Source organism: Andrena cerasifolii, chromosome 5, assembly GCF_050908995.1.
Source record: "Andrena cerasifolii isolate SP2316 chromosome 5, iyAndCera1_principal, whole genome shotgun sequence".
Lineage (NCBI taxonomy): Eukaryota > Metazoa > Arthropoda > Insecta > Hymenoptera > Andrenidae > Andrena > Andrena cerasifolii.
In genome coordinates this window covers 12,490,350-12,497,249 of record NC_135122.1, presented here as the reverse complement: position 1 = coordinate 12,497,249, position 6,900 = coordinate 12,490,350, and positions in this window count along the sequence as shown.

The following is a 6,900-nucleotide window of genomic DNA, read 5'->3' as shown; positions in this document are numbered from 1 at the left end:
TTTTTACTTTTTTTTTAAAAAAAGTGTAATATTTTATAATTTTTAGTGACCTTTGTTTGAAGTCAGTTAAAAAACATTTATCGTGGTACGATAAATCCTCCTCCTTTTGAAGTCGGTTAAAAAGTGAATTGCTAAATATTAAAGTTGTCTCAAGCCTTTGTGTTTAAACATTTTCCAATTTCTTCCGCCCAAAGTTTTCCGCCCTGGACCGCAGGCTACTTACCCTACAGTAGCGGACAAAAAAGTTACCACTTTCTCGAACCACCCTACGTCTATTACTTTTTAATATCAACTTAAAATTGCAGTATGTGCCTGACATACGTATCCTGAAAGAGAATTAAAAGATGTATAAAACCCAGTTACAGTTGAATTTATTTAACAAACAAAAGCCCTACATAACATTAAACAAGACAATACATTTTCAAAGCCAACACTTTTGAACACTAATAAAAAAAATCTAATATTTTGTGGAGGCACTTTTTGCTTTTAGGACAACCTAAAAAGTTACTAAACGTGGTAACTTCTTTGTCGGCCCCAAAAATGTGTTACCCCGTTCAATGTCATATAACACTTTTGTTTGTCAGTTAAATAAATTCAACTTTAACTGTGTTTTATACAGCTTTAAATTCTCCATCAGAATATGCATATTAAACATACCATAGTCACAAATGTATGCTAAAAAATAAAAAATAGAAAATACAACAAATCGACAAAGTGGTAACTTTTATGTCGGCTAGTGTATGTGCAAATCCACTGCTGCCCGATTATAAATACATTCTTCTAGTAGCGAGTAAAAGCTACTGTGCACGAGTAATGCGTCGAGCTGCAAACATTTCGCGTGCACGTTTGTCTGGCTCTATCCAAGTTGCCGTGTAATTTCAAAATTACGAGATGAAGCACACTCCCACACCCACCGCCCCCCTTTTTCATCGCAATTTCGCGAATTTAATTGGGCCCCTAACGGTGCAGACGAATGCGTCGGGCGCATCCTTTGGCTGCCCCGTTCAACAAGTGCACACCATGTTGAAACTGAAGGGTAGCTGGGGCGGGCGCCAGTCGACGCATTACACACGCATTACCTGCCAATCAGTAATCGATTTGACTGCCATGGTAACGGAGTACTCTTTTTTTCTGTGCCCCGATAACGAAGGGAGAGGGATAACCAGCAATCGGGTCCCGGCGATAGTACACTCGGTATTAACTCGATTCGCGCTCAGTGCGCCGTTCGACAGCTAAATGAATTAACCGCGGTGAAACGGGAATCGCCGGTCGTAAACAGCCAGCTGCTAGGAAACTTCGGTCCGCCGATGCATCCCACGCTTCTAGATAGAGAAAAGTGAACGTTTCGCTGGATGAAACGCGTGAATACGCGTCAAACTTTTCTGGCGATCTCGTTCGCGCTTGGTCACCGAGACCGTGACTCCCTCAGTTTCAAATTAAAAACAAGAGCAACTTTACTGGAAAGTTAGCAAGCCTTATAAACGTACAAAAGATCTAAGGACGCATTCACTTTTCCCTAGGCATCGTACCTGCGGTCCACAGAAAGCCTGTAGGTAACCGTCGTGCATACATCGCCGTAATCGCGGCATGCATGCATGTATGCGCAAAGTCACGGGTTGCAAAGTGAAAAATAAAGGAAAGGGGCGACATGGGAATCGAAGAGCAAAGGAGCCCAGCGATATTCGCAACGGTATTTCGATGTCGACCATAACCATTCGCCGCGGTCGTTTGGACTCGAGCTTCGCCCGCGACTTCCTGCCCGGCATAACTTTCTTGGACGGAGCGCCACCAGCGAGATTTCGGAAATGGTCAATTGCGGCGAGAGCCCCGATGCTCGCTTGCGCCGAGGGTGCATCGAATCAATTGCACGGAGTCTAAGCTCGCGGCCAAAGCTGGCAAATTTAAATTCGGACGCAACTGTTTGGAGAACGGTGCAGTAAAGGGTGCATAGCCTCGTGCCAGGCGACTGGCTGGATTCCGTAGAGAACGGCAAGAAAGATTCGCCTGATAGAATGCAGGTAACTGGCGCCTTTGTGACGAGAAGCATTAAAAGTGCTCGATCAAACGGGGATAATTAAAGAGCCGGAATCATCCGTCAAAGAAGCGTCGACTAATCGCTCACAGCCGTTCTGAAAGCGGCTGCTATTCGATTATGATTAAGCTAATTCGAGTTTGATCCGCGTCACGTGGAAATAATGGAGGTCTCGGTAATTACATATAAATCAAATTATACTTCGAGCCGACAGCTTCATTTGATAACTGGTGGCGTGCCATGTCAAGTGATCAAGTCAATTAGGACTCGCCGCCTATAACGTGTACTGAAAATTTTATCTCTATCATCCGCGCGCCCCGCATTAAAACGCGATGAAAATGAATTTTCCATCAAGTGGCGAACCCGCCATTCAAGGAGACGCGAAAAATGTCCACCGTTTTCGAGATTCCGGCTGGCAAACGATGCTTCTTAAACTTCCGCCGGGGTTCCATTGGAATTTACCGTTTTGACCGCGCCACGAGCCCAACGTCTCGCCGAAAGCTTTCGCCGAAATTCTATCGCGGTGATCCGAAGAAGATGGTCGAGAAATTCGATTTTGGGGCCGTCTTTAGTGTGGAATAAACCCGACACGCCAAAACTGAAGCTTTCCACTTCGCCTGCGGTATCTTCTAGAGCTGTGACTATTCGAATAAATTAATATTCGAATATTTTGCAAGTATTCGAATGCTACGAATAAATTTCGAATATTTGCTTCTGATGTATTCGAATAGTGCGTGTGAAGTGGGTCAAAATTAGCTTACAAGATTTCACCCTGACAAATGAACCTAAAGAACTCGATTTATAATTCACACGATACTATTCGAATACATCAGTACTCGAATACTTAAATATTCGAATAGTATTCGAGTACTTGGGTATTCGAATTATACTCGCCAAATAATTGAGCAGCTGAAGTATTCGAATATTTGAATACCGAGAAATTCGACAAATAGTCCCAGCCCTAGTATCTTCTACGTTTCCTCCGTCCGCGAAACAAACGGCCAATTAGAATAATAAGAAACGACGGCTACCTGATAATTAACATACATTACCGAGAGAAAGCGAAAGCAACATCGATTCTGGATGTTGATACACCGAGTGATTGATGCATCCAGGCGGCAGCGGGCTGCGCGAAAGAAGAGCATCTTCCCATGTCCTTAGCCCGAGCAACGAGGAAGGAGGTACACGTAAAAGGCGGCCGGTATATCGAACGTTCCGTTATCGATGTCGGATCTAGAAGGCATTTAGAAAGAGATCTCGGCCCGATGCACCACGAAATCGTTCGTCGCCAGAGGCGAATGCCAAAGTTACCGGGGGCCTCGCCATTTCCTGAGCGGCGCGTCTAATTGCGGACGGTGTTCGGCGCGGGAAACTCGCTTACACGGACAGGAAGCACACGCTGGCGCACGCTTACGTAGCGTGGATCTAGCGGCGGCACAGCGCGGCCGGGACCGTCTGCCCACCGGCTCCCGAGGATCTGCATTTAAAGGCGATAAATTAGATCCATACTGGCGGCAGCGTAAAGCGGGCGTAATTTTGGTTTCCTGCCCGTCCATCTCACCCGTGTCACCCCCACGGTAGGTCGGCCTCCCTTCGGATGGCCCGAGTTGCTCAGGAAAGAAACTGTTGATTTATCGCATCGTCTCTCAGAAGTGCCCGGGGCTGGCCGCCACCTATCCCGAACGACACGTCCTGGATCACGGGAAGATCGTCTACGGGCACAGGTGTCTGACCATTCGCGTGCGGACCTTAATGGACGCGGCGAGCCTGTGTGCCGTCGGTGAGCTGGTATCGAAACGAGGGCGTGCAACGTGCTTGTACCGCGCTGCTGCAGAGAATGATCGAATGTACCCCCGAACCACATTCTCAGGCCTGCTCCAAGCCGCGTGGACTCGCCACAGCCCCCTTCCTCGCGTCTATCGCAACCTGCCTCGGAACAATTTCCTTCAATTTACCGCCACCGTTTCACTTAACAAACGCATCAAACTTCTGGGCGAAAAAATTCCCCAGGCGTGGGACGTCTCATGACGGGGCTTCACGGGCCACGGCGCACGGCTTAATTAAACGTATCCGCGTAAGACGATACCCGGTACGTACGATCCCTGGACACGGTTTCTCACGTGTAAGCGTGCTTGCACGAATGGCGCAAGCCCGCCGTACAAGTTATCGTACAATTATCGTACCGTACAGCCATCCCGTTGACGTTTATCGCTCGACCTCCCAACATTTTCATAGTCTATTGCTCTCGCCCTCCGCTGCCCCCTTCTTTATCCGTATTCTTATACATTCTTGCGCGCGGTGCTTCGAAATCCCCGCACAACGACTCCCTTACTTTCCATTTGCAAATTATTACCGCTGCTCCGCGCGTACATCCTGAAACTATAGTCTTGTTCACTTTCCAATTGTTGGGGTCTATAAGATGACGAGTGTACGTAGTCGGTGGCGGACAATTTCCAAGGGAAACTGTGCTGTTAAACGTGAGTATTTCTTCGTTGCTCTTTCTGAAAGATCGATTACCGTCTCTTAAGGTATTTATCATTACAAAGAGTTCTGCGGAAAGGTGCTCTAATCGAAAGACACGACTCGCAACGTTCACTGGCTCTCTGCATTCTTCAGGGGCACAATGGAACCTCGATTCCCCATTACGGTAAACCCAACACCGGATCAACGAACGATTGAAAGGGGCCGACGATTTCTGCACACCCCGTACACGATCGTATCCATAGCCAAGGAATCTACTGGACGTACTTGTCTGTTAATCGTGTACAGCTATAGAACAGGAACCGCATTCTCCAGTTACCCGCGTAATAAATTAGCGGCGGGACTAATTTAATGAAGGATAGATCGCCATTATTCAAGTAATTCAATCCCAGACGAGCTCACGATTCCATTCTTCCCTCCGTAACGCCGTGCCGCGCCGCGTCGCGGAATATGCGATACAACGATATTACACTGCCGGGCAGGGGAGAGTTACCGTGTGACGTTTATCTTGTCGGAAAATGCCTGGCAACCCGAGGTGCCATATTCGACGTGATCCGGCCCCGCGGTATTGTTCCGGTGTGATTTGCAAGAGTCGTCGCAGTAACTCGTTTCCCGCGATTGTTAACACTCTTTGTTAACCGTACTTCGTCGTCACGACTAGCAGCCGCTGCCATCGCGTACTGTTGTAATATATTAATTAGTAAGACAGCGAACGCGAAACATTCGGGATATTTTTCACCGACCCCCCAATCCCGTCGACGATGGGAACATACCAATTTAATTTTTAATTAGAAACCCCCCCGACAAACACCCGCGGTCGTTATTACCTTCTGTACGTCTGACTCTGAAATTCCTCCAGCCCCGATCGACCGCCACGTTCGGTCCACTTATTAATCGTTATCTCCGTACAGTTCGAAAGTAATGATTTCGAGGGAGGAAATCGAAACGCTCGCTCGTCTAATACGCTCCGCCGCCGAAATCTGCTCCCGCGCGCTAGCAATTTCCTGTCGTTACATCCGGTAGCGGGCGCGTTCGAATTCGCCAAGCCGATAAATAATGTATCAGCGCGCGCGAAACTTTATCCCGCGATGAATCAACGTATGCGCCCGTGCGCCTGGCTGTGTGCGCGCCCGTGTACGCGTGGAAATACCGCGACGGAGTAACTTGTTGTGATGTAAATCAGGACGGATGAATCGAGACACTGAACAGAGAGAAACTCTCCGCCGCGTCGCTTCTGAACCAGCGAGCTTGTAAGCGATTCAACGAGATTACGAAGATAGCATTGATACGAAAAAGAACGAAACGAGACGAGCCGCGGAGCGCTTGGCCTGCGCGACGGCGTCGCCCGCAGCCTGGCTCAATTAGTTGCCAACGAGAAATGTCGTGAAATCGAGTCTCTGCTTTCCTATCCTCGGTCCTCGCTCGCCCACGGTGCAAGAAATTAATGTATCTTGTGGCAGTAATTAAGTACAGCAAAATGTGAAGCGAGAGCCATTGTATCTCAAACACTTGTTTGTTACTCGCAGTAATATGGCCATGCGGATTCTGAGCCACACCGTGAGCTACATACTTTCAAGCACCATTCGGTGACGATACAGAGTCTTCGTTCCAAAAGATGATGTCCCATATACCCAAATTTGATTCAGAATCCACGCAGCTACTTAAGTAGGTACACTACCATCCACGAATATAATTGCTTGAAACCAGTAAGTTTCATGGCCCATTCATGGCTGCCTGGTATGACAATCCCCCCTAAAATGGAAGATGTCTAATCAACGGAGCTTCCAAGGAAACTAACTGGTGTGGTCGCGCTTCCCGCTTGCAGTCTAGAATAAAAGCCTGAAGGACGCGTCGAGAACAGTAGCTCCCCCGAAAATTCATCGTCCTCGTCCCGGGCAGAGGTTCGCCTAACGATGATTGCCGATCGATAGTCGATGCCACTGGCAGGAGGCGATTCGGAGGGACGGATTTACGGCTGGCTCGACCTCGAGTCGTGAACCGGGAAACGTAACGACGAGTAGCCGTGCAAATTAATACACCCTGGCTCCTGCGCGCTTTAATAAATTGAATATGGTTGCCATCGACTTGGCAGCCGACGTTCGAACCGGTCGGAGCGTCATCGGGGCGTGAAGCGCGGAACTTCGTGTTCGCGGGCGGAAAGTGACGGTGAAAGCACGAACAACGCCAGCCAGGCAGCTACGATGGCGTTTCGATGGAAACCTTAATAATAGGAATCCGATAGGCGTGTGTCTGGCCGTCTGTTTCCTCTATTGGAATCCCCCGGCTGTACACACGGTAGATGCAAGTCGCGTAGACACACTGGCGCACGGTCCTGCGCTTGATACACGGTAGGATATGACGCAAAATGTACGAGCAAAATATTCTGG